This window comes from Rhinatrema bivittatum, chromosome 3, assembly GCF_901001135.1.
Source record: "Rhinatrema bivittatum chromosome 3, aRhiBiv1.1, whole genome shotgun sequence".
NCBI lineage: Eukaryota > Metazoa > Chordata > Amphibia > Gymnophiona > Rhinatrematidae > Rhinatrema > Rhinatrema bivittatum.
Genome location: NC_042617.1, coordinates 435,813,009 through 435,826,521, shown reverse-complemented (window position 1 = coordinate 435,826,521; position 13,513 = coordinate 435,813,009). Strand labels below are relative to the sequence as shown.

Sequence of the window (13,513 nt, the reverse complement as noted above, 5' to 3'; positions counted from 1 at the left end):
TCTTTCGTTCCTGATTTAGCATAGATCTCTGCCTTGAAACATGTAGTTGTACCATGTGGCAACAAATGTGAAGACTGCTTCATTCGATCGGTGTGTTCAAAACACTGGTAGAATATATGGGACTGCGGTGTATATCATTAAGGTTCAGCCGCAAATTTGGTCCAACTCTTTAAAGAGTTCATTTTTAACCAATGTTCAAATGCTGTTGCCTCTTTCCCAAGTGTGCTGGTAGATTCTCACTCATTCTTTCTACTCGTTGAAAATATTGTCCAAGCTTGGCCCTTCACTTTCACACTTCAGCACTTTTTGAATATTAGGATCTGCTGATGCTGTATACTTGGAGGGCTATACTCAGCTCTATGGGCCAGATTTTAAAAGGGTTACGTGCACTGGGCCAATTTTAAAAAGGCCCGGCGATGCACTTAAAGCCCCAGGACGCATGTAAGTCCTGGGGCTTTACAAAAGGGGCGGTCCGGAGGCAGGGCCGACAGAGCGGCCATTGCTGCTGTGTCAGGAGATTGTGTGCTGGCAGGCTGCTGGCGCGCACGCAACTTGCGCCTGCCCAGAGGTAGGCGCGGAAGATAAGACAAGAGTCGGGGGGGGGGGGGGGGTTAGAGTAGGGCTAGGGAAGGGGTGGGAAGGTTAGGTTAGGGGGAAGGGAAGTTCTCTTCCAGGCCACTCCAATTTTGGAGCGGCCTGGGTGGGAACGGACGAAGGCAGCGTGGCTCGGCACGCGCAAGGTGCACAATTGTGCACCCCTTGCGCATTCATGTTATAAAATCAGGTATAGATGTGCATGCACATGTACGCCCATGCACACCTTTTTAAAATCTACTCCTAAATGTTTAATCTATTTAAGTCCCATATTGCCTTCATCTCTTGGAATGTACAATCTTGTCATTCACAGATTCTTATAGATAACTTGATGGACACAGAAGGGTTTTCTTGTTCTTACATCCAAGAATTTTGCGGGGCCAGTCTATAATTGTAAAAGTGTAGGAGACTGCGGGGATTGAAAGTTGGATTGATAGTTTGTAACTTAATCCATGCTGTTAAAGCATTTTTCAGTATCAGTTTCAGTCTCCTGTAGTATTTTTTGTTGATCTTTTCTCTCAGTAACTTGTGCTGAATTGTATTATCTTCTACTCCTAGATATTTATATATGCCTTCCTATTCTGGTGGTTTCTGTATATGAAGTCTGGTTCTAATGATGCAATGCAGGAGTCATAACAATGATACATTTTATTTTCTGTCCATCTACGCCCAAGGAGACTAACAGTATTTAGAATTCTCTTTGTCACACAGCAGAGACAAGGCATGCAGCAGAACTCATCAGGATCCGACAGGAAGGCTATTGGAGCTAGACTGAGACCCCCGGCTCATGTCACATAGGGATACTTTCTAAGGTCCTCCTGACCTGGGTTGGATTTGAACCAGTGACCTAGAGGTGAAAGGCTCTGTAATACTATGATGATTCCCACGGGCAATCTAGTCTCTCTTAATTTTAGTAGTCATTTATTAAAAAGATTCAAATAAAACAAATATAGAGGGAGTAAACTAGACAACACAATGTAGGGTATAAGAGAGTTATTACATAAATGCAAGAATTAATTCCATTTAACAATGTGACCTTAGTGTGCTCATTATCAGAATTACTTTTTATACAATATGTGAAACTCTTAAACAAAAAAGTTCTTTATCTTTTTGTTTTTTGTTTAGTTCACTGTAGCTCAATGACTAGGGCCAGATGCATTAAAGGACTGTTCAACATTTTCTGTCTCTGGGAAAATTGCTTAGTACCTTAGTACATTTGTTCCAAAGTGGATGTTGGCACATAAGGACAATTTGATGCATCCACTCTGCCAATTGTGCCTGTCTACATTACTCTAGCTCTGATCATCAACCTTCTCTACCTTTATCACTGCCTTCCACACTAAGGAGATCTCCCAACTGTCAACCTTACAAGCTTGAGCGCCTGAAGGTCATGCCTTATCCTTTTTGTGAAAAGCTGGGGAGTACAGCGAAGGTATCCTCGTGCTCAGCTCAGGCAACCTGGAACCACCACAAATTATATATTAACAGAGTATCAAAGCCTAACCATTCTGCCATGCTAATTGACCTTACCACCTCTCCTTGGTTGCCTGACATATCCATACAATGGCTCCATGCAAGCTCTGTTGTCTTTCCTTATATGGTCCTCTACGGTTCTCGGTAGACAGCTATATGTGTTGTATTACAGACAGGCCTGGATTTGTCTATAGGCACATAAGGCCTGAGCCAAGGGTGGCAAAAAACTGGAGACCGCAAGATGGCAGATTTGCTACCTTCCAACCATGCTGAATTTCACTCAGCATAGAAAAGTCTTCAGCTTCCAAATACAGCCCCCCTCCTCTCCCAGGCAGCATGCAGGGGAAAGGATGAGTCTGGAAGAGACACAGCAGAGCAAACAAGAGCTACTCTGCTCCCTAATCCAGCCCTACCCCTCCTCTCATTAAGGGACATGAGTGGAGGGAGTGAGCCTGGACGAGACAGAGCAAAGGAGATTTGGAGAGGTTAGAAGGGGCTGAGTGGGGGATCCTTAAGGGATAAGGAGAAAGGATGGAGGATGAAAGCAGAAAAGCTTGGGGAGGGTGTGTATCTGTTTTGAGAGACTGAAAAATGAGAGAAGGGAACCTTTATGTGTGTAGTTAGTGGGGGAATCCAAGAGGGAACAGAACCGTAGCATGGTAGGGATACCTGCCTCTCCTCCCCCACACCACGATTCAGATCTTCTCTCCTTTGATCTCAGATTCTCTCCCCCAGATACTGGAGCTCCTTTCCTTCCTTCCTTCATCTCCAAATCCTAAAAAACACACTCAAATCTTACTCCCTCTTCCCCTTTCTCAATCCCAGAACCTCCCTCCCTCTATCTGAAATTCCTGCTCTCCCCTATTGCCCATTGTCCCCAGTCTTATCTCCCTTTCCACTCCTCATCTGGCGTCCTCTTTCCTTCTCAGATTCCACTTCCCCATCCCCAGTTCTCTTGCCTTCTCTTTCCCCCATTCCTGGTCCTCCTCCCTTTGTCTCCCCATACCTGGTCTCCTCACCCTCTTCTTTTTCCTCTCTCCATCCCTGAAATCTTCTCCCTTTACTAATATTTGAGATCCCTTTTCTTTCCCAATAAAAAGAAAAATGATATAGACAGAAGGTTGGAAAACTACTTTATTTTTGTAATGTAAAATAAAAGATGAAAATGTTTTAAATGTGATTCAGAATTTTTTAATTTTTGCAACAGAATCTACCTCTGAGAGCTGCTGTAGGAAACTGTGGGGCTGTGCCTTAGACTTTCTTCTGCTCCCTGCTGTCTGACTTTATGGAAGTGGAGGGCAGTGACAGCACCAATAGTGCCAAGGAGTGGCAAAATCCTAAATCTGTCTCTATTTGCAGAGTATTTTTCACTACTAGCTGCCAGATGTTGGTCAAAAGCCAACAACTGCATTTCTAACTTTGCAAATGTATTAGTAAAATGCGATAAATTGACAGAAAACCAAACTGATTTCTTACACATGGGATGTTCAACTCGGTTAATAAATTTCTCTACAACTATCTTCTTACAGTCATATCTAAAAAACAATTCAGACTGGCAAATTCAGTCTGCCTAAGAACCTTTTTTAAACACGAATATCAAAGTACTATCCTGCTCAATGCGCTACAGCATTGAGAGGTGGCAGAGAATAAGCAACGAGTGTTTAGGGATTAATTGATCAGCTAGATAGCTTCAGGTTTTCAAGATCATGGAGATTCCATGTCAAGTGGACCAATTTAGAAAATCACCCACACCTCCTTTAAATTGAATCAGATGGATCTCTATTGGTTCAAGAACTAGAGTGTAGTATATCTGCTGTTATTTGGACTGCAGAGTTAGCAATCAGATGTTATTGGCTCCTAAAGAAGGAGGAGTCAGCAGTCTTGTAGTGTCTCAGATATCGTCTTGCTAAGGAGTTTGCAATCTGTAGTGTTCTCCGTGAAGAGTTAGCAATCTGTAATGAATCTGATATAGTTGTGGGTGGATCCCTGGGCCGGTGGCAGATGACCACGTCCCCAGGAGGATATCCCAAGAGGGACCACCGGCTAGGCTTGAGAATGGAGACAGACGCATATTAGTTCTTTTTATTAAACAGGTTTTTGAAACTACCAGAGGTGGCAGTAGTGAGCTAATATGCCCAGCAGGGCTGTAGTCCCTCAGGTACTGGAACAGCGAACCCAGGATGGCTGAGCTGTTGAGAAACTGTAGAAAGTGAGTGGGTAGAGTAGGCAGAGTTCATGAACAGAACTAGATGACAAAACTTACATAAGGTCTCAAGGAAGCTCAGGAGCTGGAAAGGTTTAGGCCCTCAAGGAGCGAGTACCTGGTTCCAGGGAAAGCTCTGAGAGAGCGATGGTAACTCACAATTGTTTGTAGCAGCAATAGCTTCCAGGCAGTAGAGAATCTTCAGAGTGTCCAGGAACATGGGCCCTCAAGGAGCGAGTACTGGTTCCTATCTGTAATCTGAAAGTAAAGAAAAGAGCGAGGCCCCCGAGGAGCGGGTACCTCTGGTAAGTCCGAGGAGGCAGAGTAGCTTGGGAGCGTAGCCGAAGCAATCCCCTTGCTAACTCACTTAGATAGCGAAATAGAGACCTTTAAATACTGGAAGCGGATGACGTCATCTCAGGGGGACGCCCCTGAGGTTCGCGCTCTTGCTGGTAATTCAAACAGAGCGCGCACGCGCCCTAGGTCTTCAGGCAACATGGCGGATCTGCAACGTCGAGCTGGTCCGGGGACGCTGGAGGGAGACGGCATGGAGATGCCGCGGCAGCCAGCCGTCCATCAGATCCAGAGGACATTAATAAAGTACTGAAGGAAGGATTCTTTAAGCTCAACGTAATGAAAAAGCTTAAACCCCTCCTACACACCCATGATCTCCGTACTGTCATTCAGTCAACCCTCATATCCAAACTCGACTATTGCAACTCCCTATTCCTAGGCCTCCCCTACTCCACCATAAAACCATTACAAATGCTGCAGAACGCTGTAGCAAGAATCACCGCCCAAGCACGTAAATCAGACCACATCACCCCCATTCTTAAAGACCTACACTGGCTCCCCATTCCCTCCCGCATCCTTCTTCAAAACATTGACTATTACTCACAAATCTACTTGCACAATTCAAACTGGCTCGATGAACCCTTCCACCAAACACAACCCAACCGTCCCACCCGATCCAACCGCCTTGGTATGCTCCAGATACCCTCCCTCAAATTAGCACGTCTCTCTTCCACAAGAGAAAGAGCCTTGTCTATTGCAGGCCCTACCCGCTGGAACAAACTACCTCCGAGCCTCCGTCTTGAACCCTGCCCTAAAAATAAAAAACAAACAAACTAAAGACCTGGCTATTTAAACAGGCCTACCCAGAAAGAACCCCCCAGGATTGCTTGATCACTCCCTTTATTTGTTTTGACTCCTATATTACCTTCCCCTCCTTCCCTGGAGAGATTCGCCCTGTTCCCATCTTTCTCTCCTCCTCCCTTAAATTATTGATCCCCATTCCCTTTAACTCCTCTCCTCATGTACCTAATGTTGATTCCCTTAATCTTACTATCACATTTTTAATCTCGTTACTTATAATTTGCAACGTTTTTTGACCTTCATGTATCGCATTATTAGTTAACTATCTTTCCTCCTCTCTGCCTCTTCTCCTCCTAGTTATCGGGTCCCTCCCTGTCCTAGTTCTCCCCACCCTGTTCCATGTATTTTCATACTTTAGTTCTGATATAAACCGATATGATGTACACACGAATACCTGTATAGAAAAGCTGTTAAGTAAATTAAAAATACATAAATAAATAAATAAAGAAGGCGGAGTGAGGGCGTCGAGCAGCGACGGTCTCAACATAGATACAGCTGAATAAAGGTCACTCTTAGAGTGCTGTGCGCCACACAGCACAAAACGGCCACTTTATCTGGTCATTGCTCCTAATGTATACTTCAATTCAGGCCATAACTGGATCAGTAGTCATGGACCATGACATACATCTAGGATTTTCACTAGGAGGCTTTGTAGCCAACTGGAAGCAAATATATAGTTACATAAAGAGATGTCACCTTTTTATGCAAATTTTTGCCATTTTTGGGGTGAAATTATCTGTGTAGTTTTTTTTTTTCTAATGTCATTTGAAAGAGCACCATTTTTGCTACAAAAGCCACCCTATTTTGTCTTGGACTCAGACTTGCTTTGGTCAGAATTACAGTCCCAAAGACAAGTATCATTTGCATGCGTGAATTCACTATGTTAAAAAGAGCGATCTTTGACACCCAACTGTGAAACATGCAAATGAGCTCGAATTGTGAAATTTTATAATGTAGCTCAGTTTACTGTGCTTACCACACTTTTAGCTTTTGACACATAGGGGTAGATTTTAAAAGCGACGCGCACACATGTATGCCCAATTTTATAACTTGCGCGCGCAAGTTATAAAATCCAGGATCAGAGCACGCAAGGGGGTGTACAATTGTGCACCTTGTGTGCGCCGAGCCGCGCTGCTTTCCTCCGTTCCCTCCCCCTAACCTAACCTTCCCACCCTTTCCCTCCCTAGCCCTACTCTAACAACCCCCCAAATGATCTTACCTTTTGCGCCTGCCTCCGGGATTCTCGGCACAGCGGGATCCTCGCATGCTCCAAATATTTTTTTTCGGGCCTCATTAGCCTTTTCTTTATCCTCTGTTTAATGTGAGGTTCTGTTGAGGAGTTCTTGACGCCAACCGAGTGCCTCAGCGGGCTTCTTGGAAAATCTAGTTAATCTTCCCAGCACTGTGGCCCTCACTTCCTGCTGGCAGGAACCTTGCTCCTCTCTGGAAATAGTTATATTTCAGGCTCACAGTCAACACTTTGCCAGAGCTTGGTCACCATGGTCCGAAACGCAGTCCTATGTTTCATGTTCCTGTTTACTCATTGATCACTTTGTGTATCCAGTGTTCTTGTTTGGTTATAGATTGCTTCATGTATCCTGTGTTCTAGTTTGGTCCTAGTTTGCTTTATGTATCCAGTCTTCCTGCAGTGGCCCTACATTACTTCTGAGGGTTCCTTAGTGTCTCCAGGCTTTCCTGCAGCAATCCTGCCTTGCATCTGTCGGTGCCTTCATGTCTCCATGATTGGGTTCTACGTTGTCTCAGTTTGTGCCTTGTGTTTCCTGTTGTTCCTCTTCAAGTACTGACAACAATCAGCACCTGAGGGCTTAACCTGAGGGGAAGCAGCCATTGCAGGGAGAAGACACTGTGCCCCTGCTCCTGTTAGAATATGGCAGTCTAGTCTTTTATTTTTGTTCCCCAAAGGTAGCTCTGAAAAGTAATGTTAAACAGCTGCCAAGGCAGTGCGTCGTAAGAAAAAATAGAGAAAGGTGACTACTGAGGGCATAATCAAAAAAACTATCAAGGCAGAGAGCGAGAGAGAGAGAAAGGGTACACGTTCGCACGATAGCACAGACAAAAAAAAAGAATGAGGGGCTCACGAGGCAGTGTACATGCAGGAACCCTTCCGTATGTTCAGTAGTGAAAACTTACTGAGTTAGAGAGAAGGGCCCGCATTGGAAGATGTCACCCATGTGTCATGGCTAATTCAGCCCTGCTTGTTGACGGAGAAACTGCTATTCTGAAGTACCTCTGTACTGAAGTGGGCTGTTTTACAGCTGAAACCTTTTGAGAATCATTTGTTACACAAATTAAAAGCTTACTGAAAAGCTGAAATTCTGAGCTTTCCGATGAAGAAAAGAACATCTGTGTGGCAAACAAGCCCAAACAGATTCTTATTTAAAAGTCTGTGACAGGATCGGATATTGTGGATATCAGGAGATAGCACACATGGCCAGTGCTTTAATCTTTTGTAGAGGTTCAGCTCCCTGATATAGAGCTCAGGTCCTTGTGAAAACAGTTCATGAGCGTTATTTTCTGGTTCAAACCAATCTTCTCAGGATGCTTTTATTTTTATAAACTAATGGCTAGTAATGATTAAATCTATTTTGTGGAACATACTGCAGCATTTTCATTATGTTCTCGGAATCATTTCCCCTTTTACTGCTCTTGATAAACTATCAAATTTTATTTTTCCTAAAACAAAACATTCAATGCACCTTTTGAAATTATTGGAAGACTTATTTCAGTTTTAATTTTGCCTGTTTTAAAATGTCACTAATGGAATGTTTTTTGATGTAGCCTTTTACGCTACTGGCTGTCCATTAAATCCTATTTAAAAAATCTGCAAACTGTAATGTTAAAGCTGCCTCTTCACCATTCCAGAGTGTCCTGGTTTCTGTGGCACTGACAGGCTCAGTGTAGATATTTATCTTTGCTGTAAATGTATGAAGGGAGGCGAATCTAGAAATTAATTTCACTTGAGATTTAAATCCGCTTTGAACCGGTTCCCTAGGGATGAAAAACACCAAACAGACAACAAGGGCCACAAAGGGGTGCAGCAGTGGCTTGCACTCCAAATGAAATTTAAATGTACTCCAAATGCACTATTCACTTCTGATGGGGCTCCCTTAATGTAGCTATATAAGCTATGGTGGAGCTCCACAAACCCCGGGCATGGCGCCTACAACCCAGATGGCCGAACAGGAAGACCAGCATCAATGGCTGCACAGGCCGGAATGAAAGAAGTGTCAGGGACATCGGTGCTGTGTCAGCAGGCTTGGATGGAGCTGAAGACAGGCAAGCCAGCAAGCCCATGGGAGGCGGCCATGTCAGGGCTGAAGAGGAGGTGCTGAGAGTGATGCAGCATATGCAGGCTGAAGGGAGCTGTATATGGAGAGGGCCGAAGAACACAGTAAATGTAGGAGAGATTGCTTGAGAGGGAGCGGCTGGGAGCTGAGACAGAAATTGCATGGGGAAGTGGCGGGGGGGGGGGGGTCCGAGAAAGAGGGAGAGCACCTGAGGGAGGAGTTAAAGAGAGTGAGATTGCTTGGTGGAAGTGAGTGGGGAGGGAGAGGAATGGGGGAAGTTTTGAGAGAGAGGAAGACTAAGGTCCATGAACAGACGCTGCGACCTTGGACGTCCGAGGTCGCGGCTTCCGTTCATGGACCTTCCCGCTTGTAGGCCCCGCTGTCTTGAGTGCCCTGCTGGACGCCCAAGCCGCTGGACCCGAAGCCTCAGGACGCCTAGCGGACGCCCATCTCCCCGGCGTCCGTAAAGGCGTCCATGTCCGGAGCCTCAGAGACGTCCAGAGATGGATGGATGGTACAGTTCAACCGAAACATATCACATACCTCCTCCGGTCTTGCTGCTGGGTTCTCCGGTCGGATGGGTTCTTTTTGCTGCTGGGCTCCTCTATTCACCTCTCCAATCTGCCGAGCATTTCGAGTGTTTCTCATTCGAGCATTTCTCATTCTGCTTCTCAATCGAATGAAAAATAGCGCTAGAGCAATAATATACATGTTGTCCATGGCGCTGTCCTGTACGAAGCTGACTGAACACCACACTAACGCCAGGGTCAGAGTAGGCGGTAAATATGCAGGTTAAAGACGCGACAAATAAGCTGGTTAAAAAGGTGATAATCTGGGCGCACGTTACTGTATCGGAGGGATTAGCTAAATCGATCATTAACATATCATATACATGCGGCGGGCGGAGACGGATACATGTCCATTTTGGCAAGCGGTAAGGACGCGTAAAACCGGATACTGAATCGCGGGTTAGCCTTACGCGTCCAAAATGTGCGTCCAAAGCGGGTTAAAAACAGGGTAACCGCGGCCGCGCTTTACTGTATCGGCCTGATTGTGTTTGGCTTGGCAAGGTGGAGTCTCAAGGAAAACGCTCTCTGCATCCAGCACTTATTTCTAGTACTTTTGATAGCTGTTATGAAGAAGGCTTGTTCTAGCTGCTCCCAGCAGACTGTAATTGCTATATCAGACCCTGCAAAGCCATAATTTAGTTTAGGGCTATTTTGTTTATTTAGCTCATGCTTTTCATTGGTTACTCGAGGTGAGTTGCATGCAGGTACTGTAGGTATTTTCCTGTCCTCAAAGGGCTTACACAAAGCAGTGATTCCCAAATATTTATCCAGAATAACTCAATTTTAACACTTGAAAATTCACAGGACCCCACAGCAAACTGCCGTTCCCCTTCCCCACTCACCCAAAATGGGAAAGTAGCAGTGGAAGTTGGGGTGGCAGCAGCAGCAGTCAACACGGGGTCTGCGAGTAAGTGCACTCTGACAGGTACCATGCTGACCACTGCTGCTGGTTGCAGGTCGCAATGGAGATCTGGCGGGAGGAGGAGCGAAGATCCATGTGGGGAGGAACAGCCCTTTTCTTTTAACCCCATCCACTGATTTTGTGACCCCCATTTGGGGTCATGACCCATAGTTTGAGATCCACTGGCTTACAACCTATGGTTTTACCTGAGGCAATGGAAGGTGAAGTGACTTGCCCAAGGTCACAAGGAGTGTGGCTGTTTCCCTGTTTCTCAGCATACTGTTCTAACTCAGGGTTTCCCAATCTTTCCATGCCCAAGGCACATCTATATTAACCAAAATGTTGTGTGGGACACCAACCTCTTCATAGCAGGCAGTGTGGACAAGGCCAACAGAAGAGCTGGAAAAGAACTGAAAACTCCACCAGTCTCTCTTCCAAATTTTAAACTAAGGGGAAAAGAAGGGGTGAAGACACATATTAACCTGTCAGGGAGACCAGCGTCTTCTATATGAAAGTGCAGGAGGGAAGCATCATGTGGTGCAGGCAGCCAACCCAATTAGTTACTTTGCCTGCAGTATGCAGCTGCCCTGGCTATTTCACTGTTGCTATTCCCAACACTCACATTGAGTGCTAAGTGCACACTCTCCCTGTCTCACTCAGCCAGGGGATAAGACAGGTTCGAAAGACTCAGATGGGGAAGACGAGAAGGTGCTATGAGCAATGTGTGTGCTGCACAAAGCAGGTACCAGCTATCCATGCTCTTAATGCCACCTTTTAACTACCACACTCCAGGGCTCATGCTGTAGCTAGAAGAGGCATGAATGATCACACAGGTTCTCAGAAAGGAGTTCTTGAAAGCTTGAGAGTCACTGTGGGTGGCAACAATTCTGAAGCACCCTACAGGCTGAGAAAACTCCACAAAGCCTTCATCATCAGCTAAAAGATGCTAGATGGAAGTGGCTACAACCAGAAGTGAAGACAGGCCTCAAGGTACCCAATCATGTCCTCCTGGATCAATTCCTGAATAGGCTGGATCAGCCCATGTGGAATTGGGTGTGTTGGCATCCAGGGCTCACCCTGGAGAAAGCGCTGGAAGGGGCAGACACCTTCCATCAGGCTCAGTTCATATCATAATGAGTGTGGAAGTTAGAAAGACAACCCTGCCCAAGCTTCCTGGCATGGCAGTGAAATACCGGGCCCCAGCAATGAACCTCAAAGCAGGGCAGCTCTAGTTCCACACTCAGGTCACAGCCCCCAGGCTCCCCAACTTGTTTCAATTATGAAAAGAGAAGTTATTTGGCCAGAGATTGCTGATACCAAAAAAGTAAAGCCATGGACGCCAACTTGGTAACACAGACAGCACAAGTGGTTAAAGCCTATACTGACAGGGGAGGACCTTCAAAGCAAGGACAACCAAAGAATCAGAGGAGGAAAGAAGTTTCTGAGGTACCTGCCCACCTGAATATAATGGTCAAAACACTTTTTCCTTTTGCTCACTTTGTGCTGGGAATGGACATGAGGAAGAGTGTTGCCTCTATGAAAAAGAAGATGACCACAAACCATTTTTAAGGAACTACTGAAATCAAAGTGGAGCAAGTCCCACAAGCATGCTTCCATTGCAGACCTAAAGAGCATGTTGTCAAGGATTGCCCCCAACCTGAGAATGAAGAATTGGGAGCATGAGTTGGAGTATACTTTTGCGAAGATGCAAAGCTGTAATTTGGTGGATGGTGCATGTAGGGGACTTTCAATCTTCATGATCTCAATTGAGCTGAATGAGATTCTCACTCAAGCCTTGGTAGATTCAGGATGCGGAAAGACTCTCATCCATAAAGACCTAGCCCAGCGTGGGTATATTGCTTAGAGGAAGAAAGAGACACTTACTTGTATGCATGGTTATCAGCAACAGTACCCAACCAGTCAGGTCTTACTGATGACCTCAGGAGGGCAAGCCTATGTAGAAGTGGGTCTACTTCCTGAGCTTCCATATCCTGTTGCTCTGGGACAAGATTATCCCCAGTTTGAGACTCTATGGGACTAGCTCATGGCCAGCTAGATTGCACAGAAACATATCCTCTTGAAGTCTCTCCACAGGAAATTGAAAAAATATACCGCACGGAGTCAAAGACATCCAGACCACTAAGGCAGCACCCAAGAAGAAATTCCGAGATGTCTCAGTGTCTAAAGACTGCCAGAAATTTTACTGTTTTAACTTTTTGTTGTGACATGTATCAGATGAAACCGGGGGTATTCCAAGAAACCTTAGCTGATTCCCCAAAAAGGGTGGTGGTGGTGGGGTAACCCTAGAGAACTTAAAGCCCCCTCAAAAGTAGTTCCCTTGAGTTGGGCCAAAGGTGTATGCAAATGGGGGAGGAGAAGGTACCCTGTGGCCTAAAGGACCCCATACTGATCCTACCCTCTGTAGCAAAGAGAAATGGTCAACTTCAGTTTAGGGTGGGAAAAGCATATAGGAAGGATTATTTTTTTTATCCTGGGAGTTAACCCAGGTAGTGGCAGATGCTTGAGTTGACAAGGTCAAGCTGAGGGGGAGGTTATTTGAAGGTGTGTATGTTAGATCCTCTTGATAAGCCTGGGACCAGGCATTTAGCCTAGTGCACCTTAAGCCACAGACAGAGAGTTCCAGTCTGAGGACATTCTCCTTAGAAGGGGATAAGAAGCTAGGCTTAGGGAGAACAAGGGGGCCCCAGGGAAGGCCAATATTGCTGTCTTTTGTTCTAAGATCTGATATGGTAAGTAGAACTGAATTTGTTATATTTTTCTATAATTGATAAAAGCTTATGAAAAAACAGCCTGACTCTAGCCTGAGTCTGTTCTCTGGCTAGATACCAACTGCTCATGATGCCACAGAGGGGAATTTCAAAAATCGATATGAAGTAAAAGAGGAAAGCAAAAGTTATTTACTCTAACATGTGTTCTCCAGGACAATAAGATATAAGTCCTTACAGTTGAGGAATATCATCCAATGAATTCTGGCCAGAGAAGATTACTTCAAAGCTTCTAGAAGCTTGTGGCATGCTCTACTGAATATGCATATGCCATCTCATGTCATGGCATCATGCGGGGGCCCTTTCAGTTTTTAATACAGTTAGATATATGAAAAAACAACTCCAAGGGGAGGTGGGTGGGTTCTGTGAAGACTTATATCTGCTTTTACAGGTAAGAAATTACCACAGAAAAACAGTGCCAATAGGCAAAACTATTTTTGGTGACAAGTCTAATGATAATTTTTTAAGGCAGCCTGGAAACAATAAAATAATGGATCGGGGGGGATGGAGCCCAATGGAATTGA

The 13,513-nt window shown here is 45.2% G+C and overlaps 1 protein-coding gene across 2 annotated transcripts in view; it reads right to left on the bottom strand.

The window, feature by feature from the left end:
• The window catches only part of TRAPPC12 (trafficking protein particle complex 12), a 350,210-nt gene that overhangs the window by 115,846 nt on the left and 220,851 nt on the right, over positions 1-13,513 (bottom strand). The window lies entirely within an intron of this gene.